Genomic DNA, 10,017 nt, shown 5'->3' with positions numbered 1-10,017 from the left:
GAGGTTTCCCTAGTTGGTGTGTTCTTTTCCACCATTCCATTCTCGAGGGTGAAGACGCGAATGCTCAAATTTTCCACTGTATCTTGCACTCGTAGGACCATGGCATAAACATCTTGGAGAGACACAGTGATTGTGGCTTGAACTTCTTCGTGACCTTGCTGATTGACAGAACTTGCTGGATTCCTACTCGACAGAAATGACGCGCATCACAACTCGATTCGACATGGGATCACGCATACTAAGGCAACAAATAAAGGAAGGGATGAGATGACAAATCTAGACTTGACTTGTGAATTCGTGAAACGTCGTGAGCGACTTCTCGTGTTTGAATTCACGGTGCTTGATTATAATTTTAGACTCGAGTGTTGACTTTGACGGAGTGACATTTATGTGGTTGACTTGATTGACGGGATTGAAGACACGCGTTGATTCTGGACTCGAGGTTTGCTTATAGGTGTTAAGAAGACTGTTGTAGTTTAGACTCAAATATGAGGCCCATTGAGACTCGTGTGTTGAGTCCCGGAACGGGTGACTCGATGTGTCGAAAATGATTAGATCCTAACTGAATTGGGGTAAGGAGTCCAAAATGACGGCGTGACGCCTTAGGACTTGACTTGAATTTTGAAAAGACCCAAAATGTAAAAGGAAGACGGGTTCGTGACTCGACGGAGTTCGGACTAGGACACAGTCCGTTTGAACTTTGACTCTAACTTAGCCCAATTGAATTTACATATTTACATTTACATGATTTGAAAATATTTTGAATAAAAAGTTTTTTTTTTTTGATTTTTTTTTGATTTTTTTTTTTGTTTTTTTTTGTTTTGATTTTTTTTTTTTAAAAAAAAACGTTTTTGTTTTTTTTTTGGTTTTTTTTTTTAAATGGGTTTGAGGCCCGAAATTTGACTCGATAAACGGACAGAATTTGGCCTTATCTTGCGCTATTTTGAAAATGTTTACATTTTGAAAAGGATTTTATTTTACAAAATTTCGTCATGGTTTTGTTTAGAAAAAAGGTGATCACGTAAGGTACAAACATTCATACAAGCATTATAACGAGATGCTGAGTGCATTTAAAAGGGTTTTGGTTTAAAGGGTGGGTTGCCATACCGAACAATCAAACCCGAAGTCTGTGGAGAGGCTCGTGCCAAACAAGAGTCAGGCCGATTCCTAGTCCATTTCCTCAAGTAGTGAAGACCCTTGATACAAACAAGAGTAAGTACCATGGTATGGATGACGTCAATCGCTATCCATCCTTAGACCCAAATAAGAATTAGGACCGTTTAGACGGGACGATTGGTCGAATGGGTTGGGTTGGGCCTAGGAAGGCCGAATAAACGATCTAGGAAGACCGAGTTATGAAAACCGACAATTGTCTTGTACAAACTATTCCCTAACCTTGTTCAAGTTTCACCCTTGGCTACACGTAAGTGTATTATCCCCAGCGGAGTCGCCAAACTGTGGACAGCGGGCCGCCCACGGGGGCGCTTGGTGAAGGGCTCGAAAACAAGCGTTTGCATTTTGTAAGGAGTCGCCACCAATTTTTATGGGAAATTGGAACCGTTCGAATACCTCGTGTCATGTCAAGACACAAAGTAGTGACATGAACACTAAGCAATCGTTACCCTTAGCATTCTATGTCTAGAATGACTCTCGTGGATGCCAATGAACACGGGTGCTCACGGAGATCCGGGTAAGGGGTGAGGGTACGTATTAGGAAGCTCTTTTGATCGAACACCTAATCCCGCCCGCCTCGATAGCGGCCTCTACTAATGATTAGGGAAGTTATTCGTACTTGATATATCGTCGGCTATATGCATGCAATGCAACATCCAAGTTTTAATCCTAGCATGTGAGAATTAATACTAAGTCGGTTGACATGTAATTAGCATACAATTAATGTCGAAGTTGGGATTTAAGGTCGATTTACATGTGAAAACATACAAATGATACAAAATACAATAATAATAAATTACAATAAAGAAAATTACATTAATTACAATGGAACAGGCGATTTATGTCGAAAATACCGCTAAAACGGATGATTTGATAAAAAAGAATAAAAGAATAAAATAAAGAAATACGAACAAGTCAGAAGGTGATAATACGATTAATAGTTAATTGATACGCTTACTAACTAAACTAGGTCAAGGCAGAAAAGGAGTTCAGGGACAGAATTCACCGAACACAGCGCAGTAAGAGCATCGCGCCCTTTGGAAGAGGCGCGCGACGCCGCGTGCTTTCCAAGGGTGAGTTCTGGCCGTGAAGCGAATCGCAAAACCGTTAATGTTAATTGATAAATTAATGGATTGATTACGATATTAGACTCGGATGAAAGTGATTAATGAATTATTTACATATGATTGAGGTCATAGAACAGTAAAACATGATTAAGACGGAAATAAGACGGATTAATTATGTGAAGGGTCGATGTTAATGAATGATTAATTAAACTAACTAACTAAACGAATTATTAACTAAACATGATGAATTAATGATGAATTAATGAACAAACAGGTGAAAATATATCAACGATGAATCCCAGAAACTCAACATGAACGAATTGAACTTCCAAAACTCGAATTGAATTTAATGACGAAAACCCGCAAATATTGATTATTTGGGATTTGAGTCGGATTTATGACGATTTAAATATGTTAATGATGATGGATAATATACATATGAATTATTAAACTATCACGTGAACGAATTAACAGACTAACAAAACAAAAGAAATTAATTTGATACGAATTACAGAGGACGGAGGAAGAAGAAAAGAAGCGAGAATCGGCGGCCCACGAAGAGGCGCAAAGCAGGTGCTGCGCTCCTTCGAAGAGGCGCAGCGGTTGCTGCGTCTTTTCTCGACGTCTGTCTACTGGAAATCCGCAAAAAAGGTTTTAAAGACGGTTTTAGAAATCGGTTTTAATGGTATTTTCGACACAAACCTTACAATTGTTATACAATAATTAAAATACAATAAATAAAAGAGAGATTAATACACCCTCAGACTTACATGTTGACGGAACGAGAAGAACTAAGAAGATCGACTAGTGATGCTCGACGCGAATGCAAGGAAAGAGTGCCCTCGTAAGAGGAAAACGATTTAACAAGTTGATTAATTAGATTGATTGAGTGTAGTGGTCAAATTGGTCGGTCATGCAACGGAGAGGCTGGTACCCGGAAAGATCCGAGCTTACGTGGTCGGAAGTCCAAGAACGTAGGCGCCAATTAGTAAGAACGAAGTCTAGAATGCAAAGGGAGAAGAGAAGGGCGGACACTCGCGTGAGAAATATGAGGAACGAAAGCTCCTATTTATACTAATTCACGCGACGGAATTATGGTAAGAGTAGGACACGGAAAGAAAGATCCGGAAATAACCGACTTAGGTTAAAACACGGAAACTTGGACAAAAAGAAAACCCTGGGAAAAGGCGCAGCAGGTGCGTCCCTTGGAAGAGGCGCAGCACTTGCTGCGTCCTTTCCCGGGTAGGTTCCTCTGCGCGTAGAAACGCGTTTGACAGCCTGTCGTATTTTAGGCATAACTTTCTCTACAAGACTCGGAATAAGGTGATTTCGGTGGCGTTGGAAAGCTAAGAAAGAGATCTAGAACTTTCTGTGAAATAGGCCTGACCCAAAAAAGTGGTTATCACCTCGTAAAACGGGCCTAAAGATTGGGTTGTCATTTTAGCTAAATGAAATGCACATTTTGTAATGTAAACTTTAAGTTTAGCCTAATGAAGTGACATGGGACTTAAAATGAGATATAACCTCAACATTTTATGACATCCTAACCTTAGGTAGACAAGCACATTGCTTTGACTCGGGATTTGACGGTTTTAGGAAATGAAGACGGTTTTTGACTCGGACTCCAAATGTACTCTAATTACTGTCAAAATGACCGTATTGGCGCGTAGATGACATTTAAGAGGTTGACATTAATATTTGAGCAATCACTTGACGATAATCTTACGAACTGTCACAAATCGTTCCGCGTAGCAAACATGCGGCCCAATCATCACCGGGTGGTTTGCGAGGGGTGCAGAAACGAGGTGTCTACACCGCCTCGTATTCGGATTCGTTGTTTGAGGCCGAGAAGGTAAATTTCAAGGCGTACTCAATCTCGTCCCCGTTTGGGCTGATGATAAGTATGCCGGCTCCTGAGCTGTTTGCCGTGGAGGACCCGTCGGTGTATACTTCCCATACTCCGGGGTTTTGCTCTTCTTGATATGTGCACTCGGCCAGGAAGTCTGCAAGTGCCTGTCCCTTTATCGAGGGCATCGGCTTGTATTGAATGCCGAAGCCGGATAGCTCTACTGCCCATTTGATGAGCCTGCCAGATTGCTCAAATTTTTCCAATGCTTTCTCCAATGGTTGGTCGGTTAAGACCGTCACGGGATGTGCGTCGAAGTAAGGTTTCAGTTTCCTTGCGGCAATGACGACGGCAAAGGCTGCTTTTTCAATCAGCGGGTAATTTCTTTCGGCGGGCAACAATGTATGGCTGACAAAGTAGATTGGGTGTTGCTGTTTGTCTTCTTCTCGATGATCACGGATCGACCGTGGCCGAGGTAATCGCTTATGTATAGATATAGCGTCTCCCCCAGCATCGGCCTGGACAAGGTTGGGAGAGTTTGAAGATGAGCTTTCAGTTGCCTGAAAGCTGTGCTCTGTTCCTCCCCCCAGCTAAAGTCTTTATTTCCCTTCAACACTTTGAAGAATGAGGTGCTCTTGTCGGCTGACCGAGAGATGAAACGGGCGAGAGCCGCCATCCTCCCGGTCAACATCATAACCTCTTTTCGATTCCTCGGCTCCGGCAGGTCCAGTATTGCTTGGACTTTTTCTGGATTGGCATCAATTCCCCTGGCGCTGACAAGCACGCCGAGGAACTTACCTGACCGGACACCGAAGTTGCATTTCATTGGGTTAAGTTTCATCTTGTATTTCCTTAGTGAACAAAATGTCTCGTGTAAATCGGCTAAGTGCTCGCTGTCAGACTTGCTTTTTACAATAGCATCGTCGACGTAAGCCTCAATGTTTCGCCCTTTCTGATTTTGGAACACTTTGTCCACCAGTCTTGTGTAAGTTGCGCCGGCGTTCTTCAAACCGAACGATATCATTTTATACATGTATGTGCCGTTACCGGTGATGAATGCGCATTTAGGCATGTCTTCTTCGGCCATGAATACCTGATGATACCCTGAGAAGGCGTCCAGCAGGCTCAACATTGTGTAACCTGCCGTGGCGTCGATTAAACTATCTATTCGAGGTAAGGGATAACAATCTTTGGGGCACGCTTTATTAAGATTGGTAAAATCTACACACATCCTCCACGCCCCCGATGATTTCTTCACCATTACAACATTAGCTAACCACTCATGATAAGTACAAGGCATGATAAAGCCCGCCGCTAGTAATTTATCTACCTCGGCTTTGATGGTCTCATCCTTCTCGGCTGAGGAGTTCCTCATCTTCTGCTTGACAGGGCGAGCGGTGGAGAGTACGTTCGGCTTGTGAACAATTACCTCCCGCTCACGCCTGGCATCTCGGCCGCCGAGTAAGCAAAGACGTCTTTGTTCTTCCTCGGCCAGTCTAGGAGAGCGGCCCGAATTTTGGCTCCAGGTTGACACCGAAGCGATTCACGGTGCGCCCGGGTCAATTTCCACTTTTTCGGTCTCCGCTCCTTCGACCATGCCGACAAAGGGCATCCATGAGGTCGTCCTCCGTTGTAAGGATGGACTTTTCCCCTTCTCGACTTCTTCGCCACTTTGAGGGATTGCATGTTGCACCCTCCGGCGGATATCCGGACGTTGACTACTTCATCTTTTTCGTCCTTTGAGACGAGCTTATGCGCTTCCCCCGGTCCGAGACATACATCGGTGTCGGGCCCGGATGGACATTCTCGCATCGGCCTCGCTCAGAGTGACTCGGCCTATGAGGACGTTGTAGGCGGACGAGCCGTCAATGACCACGAACTCGATAGGGCGTTCTTAGCCGCATTCCCTCGCCAAACATCACCGCGGTCGATTGACCCCGGGGTACCAGGCCGGCCCCGGAAAAACCAGTACAATGGATTGGTGCGGGGGCTCAAGTCCTCAATCTTCGACCGAGATTGAGAAAGCACTCCCGAACATAATGTTCGTGTAGGCGCCCGTGTCAATCGTGCACCTCTTGACCAGGTGGTTGGCTATGTCCAAGTGGACTACAAGTGGGTCGCTGTGCGGGGCGATGACTCCCTCGTAGTCCTTCTTCCCAATAGTCATATCGGGGATGTTGGAAGCGGGGATCGCTGTTTTGGGCACAAAGTTGATGGCCTGATATAGCTCGTTCAGGTGCCGTTTGTGCCCATGAGCGGACCCACCGTTCTCGTTGCCCCCGATGACAACATGGATTACTCCTATCCGTTCAAAGACGGATTTTTTATTTGAGCCGCCGGTATTAGTCTTTTGGCCTCCGGCAACATATTTGCTGAGGCTCCCCTTCCGGATCAGCTTTTCAATGACATTCTTCAGATGCCGACAGTTGTCAGTTAAGTGACCGGTGTGGCCGTGGTACTCACAGTACTGGCTCGTGTCACCGTCCCCCCTCGCCTTGGGAGGCCTCACTACTACAAGAACCCTTTACTACATCGGAGTTTTAGGGTCATGGACATGGGATAGTGCTCCGATGTAGAGTTCGGTCATGTCCTTATGGTAGTAATGCACATCGGATTTACAACCGATGTCCATTTTTGGATGGACATCGGATTTCTTATATATCCCATGTCCATTATTGTTGATACACATCAGATTTTACTCATAATCCCATGTCCTTTACTTGGATGGACATCGGATTTCTTATATATCCCATGTCCATTATTATTGATACACATCAGATTTTACTCATAATCCCATGTCCTTTACAATCTTGTACATCGCTTACTTTCCAAATCCGATGTCCTTTAGTACCCATACACATCGAGTTTTTCCAAAACTTCATGTGTTTTAAAACAGATTTACATCCAATTTCTGCCGAACCGATGTCCATTATTTTGTCAATTTTTAAAAAAAAAAAATTGGAAATGGTACTTCTAATGCAAATGAACTGTTAATCCAAAACAGAGGCCATTCATAAATGGCAAACCATATTCCATTCATAGATGGCTTACCCAAATTGGAGGCCATTCAACCAAACATATCAAATTCATACCAAATTTTGACAAACGTTGTTCGTCATACATTGTTTGAATTCAAGCAGCTAATTTAAACAATCCAACAAAGGTTTCGTAATACGTTTCTTACGACAACAAAACATGGCCTTCAAGATCCCGAGACAAACAGAGTTTTCAGAATCAAACTAATAGATTACTACTACAACTAGGCATTCAGAAAATAGTTCGCCCACAAGTCCCGAACTTCATCGATTTCATCTTGTGAATATGCCATTTTGTCTTGAAAAACCTGAAAATCATGCACATGACGACGTCTTATATAATACCACAAATACTAAAACAAATGAAGCTCAATAATGGGATTTTATGGTAGTAAAACTTGGCAAGGCGACAACAAGCGTGCCATCATAGGCTATCATAGTTCTTGTTGATCGCAAGGGGTAAACATTACTTGAAAACATTATACAAGAGTTTTAAAATTTCGGGTAATCGACCTCATCGATAGCTTTAAATCGGTGCCAACGAGTCACAATTTCCAAATGTACCTCATTATGTAGTACCCGCATTCTGTATCACCTTCTTGACGAGCACACTAAAACAGCATGTCGGCAAATTAAAGGAACCATTTTTTGCTATTTAAACGTAATAAAACAAGTAGACATCTGATATAGTAATGAACTTACATTAATTTTCAGCATTATCTTGCACAGATAGCTCGCACTCAAATCCCTGAGGAACAATAACAGACAAACAGCGAGCATTACTACAATATTAACTACTCTAAGCAGGTGCGGGTGACTTGTTTCTTATTTATTTACCTTCTCAGGTATATCATCAAATGATGGGGCAGGATTATCAAGAAATTCATCAGGCACACTGTTATCAATGTACTCGACCTCATCAACATCTTTTTCATTATGGACGGAGTAACTGATATTCTCGTTACTCCGTTTCTCTCCCATCATTTCCATTTTCTTATAAACATCGGCCTGTACTTTTTCAGTGATCTGCTTGGTCAGCTTTACCTTTTAAGCTTGGGTCATGCATTCTATAGAAGTTTTCTCTGATATCGTTATGTTGCTCACAACAAGATTGATTTTAGTTTGATGGTAGGGCTAATTCTTGATTATAATTAAGTACTCCCTAATTAATTTAGGAACGTAAGTGAAGCACATGGTGGAATTAGGCCCATCTTTTTTTTTTTTGTAGTTTTATGCACATCCATAACATGATGCTCCCTCCGTCCTCATCATTTATTTACCTTTGATTTGGCACAAAGATCAAGAAACGGGGATAGGACCATTTGTAGTGATGGTTAGTGGATAAGAAGTGTAGCATAATGGAGTTGATCAAATTTAGCATCATCATATGGACAAACCGGGACATAAAGACAATGAAAAGCCAATTACCTCGAATATACAACAGGAAGGGCTTGCTATGAAGTCCATTAAAAAGGATCTGCATGGTAACAAACCAAATCAGTCAATTAGGTAGAAAAAAGGTCAAACATGGTAGTAGTCTTAAAGGCAAACCGAGTATTCAAGCAACACATGTACTAGTTTTCGCTACAAGTTATATAAGGAAACATTTTCTTTGCTATCTCGGTGGCCTCAATTGCACTAGAGACACATAACCCACACTTGAAAAATTGACATTAACATTCTTATTCACATATAAAGCTACATCTGTGTTCTCATTCACCACAAATCCATTAAAGTGTGAAAACTAGTGCCCTAATAGACTGGCTTGAGGGCCTTCGATGACTCGATAAAACTTTGGTGTATATTAGACATAATCTGCGTCGCCCATCACAACATGGAAATTACCTTACCATATCGAAAACATGGGCATAAGTTCCATGTTACATGCTTTAAGTAACATACTAAGCTCCTCAATATAGTTAAGTTAGAGAGTAAGACAAAATAAAGGATAGGACTTATAGTTAAAAATTTGTGAACCTGTTCAATACAAAGGCTAACCAATAAAAGAGAAATTAATCCTAAACAAACTCTGCAACTAGTTAATGACATATTTTCAAGTTGCTAACAGCATAAAATCCGAAAATGAACAACATAAAATCAAGAGTAAACGTACCCAATTAAAGCTGGTGAACACGATGGTTGGCTGATGACAAAGATGGAGTTATGCGCCTCTATCTGCTTAATCTATAATCATATCAACAAAAATACACAATACTTTTTAGATACTAGACAAAAACACTAACTTCATACAAAAGCCCCAATTTCGTATCAACCCTAAATCCAAAAGAAGCAAAAATTACATTAAGATTTTTCTTTGAAAACAGATGAACCTAAAATTATCAATAAACTAATTATTAAGTTGTGAAATATTAATAAAACGATTTAGACAACAAACAAAATCTCAAGGATAAAAAATTACCTGATTCTAGGTGGCTGTAATTGAATAAGAATTGGTGATATTGATTTTTGCAAAAGCAAGGAGCCAAGTATTTGGGCAAGGACGTCATTGGGGAGGAAGTGTGGGTGGCGTAGGGAGATGACGATGGTGACGGGGTTGAGGACGGGGGTTGGTAGCCGGAGGGAGGGTGAGTGAGTACGGGGTTTTGGGGGTTAGGGTTTGGGAGTGAGAGTGAGGGAGAGGATTTGGGGAAGAATGTACGTAGTCGAAATTATAAGTGATGGCGGTGAGCCAAATATTTTTGCCGCCTATAATTTTCACTTTAGATGCACATCGGTTAAATGCAATGTTCCATGTCCATGACTTTTATATAGACATGGGTTTTATTAAATATCACATGTCCTTTAAAATCAGAAATAATGGACATGTGTTTTTTAACGCAACCGATGTACATATAATTATATGCACATCAGGTTTTTGCAAACAACCTATGTGCAT

General features: G+C 41.7%; 1 long non-coding RNA gene across 1 annotated transcript; it reads right to left on the bottom strand.

The window, feature by feature from the left end:
* Positions 1-8,460: 8,460 nt before the first annotated feature.
* LOC141621255 (uncharacterized) lies at positions 8,461-9,717 on the bottom strand. The gene is made up of 3 exons (XR_012532173.1): positions 9,541-9,717; positions 9,235-9,305; positions 8,461-8,598 (listed from the first exon to the last, which is right to left on the bottom strand). It is a non-coding gene; the product is annotated as an uncharacterized LOC141621255 (long non-coding RNA).
* Positions 9,718-10,017: the final 300 nt, after the last annotated feature.

Source organism: Silene latifolia, chromosome X (assembly GCF_048544455.1).
Source record: "Silene latifolia isolate original U9 population chromosome X, ASM4854445v1, whole genome shotgun sequence".
Lineage (NCBI taxonomy): Eukaryota > Viridiplantae > Streptophyta > Magnoliopsida > Caryophyllales > Caryophyllaceae > Silene > Silene latifolia.
This window is presented reverse-complemented; position numbering and strand designations above follow the sequence as displayed.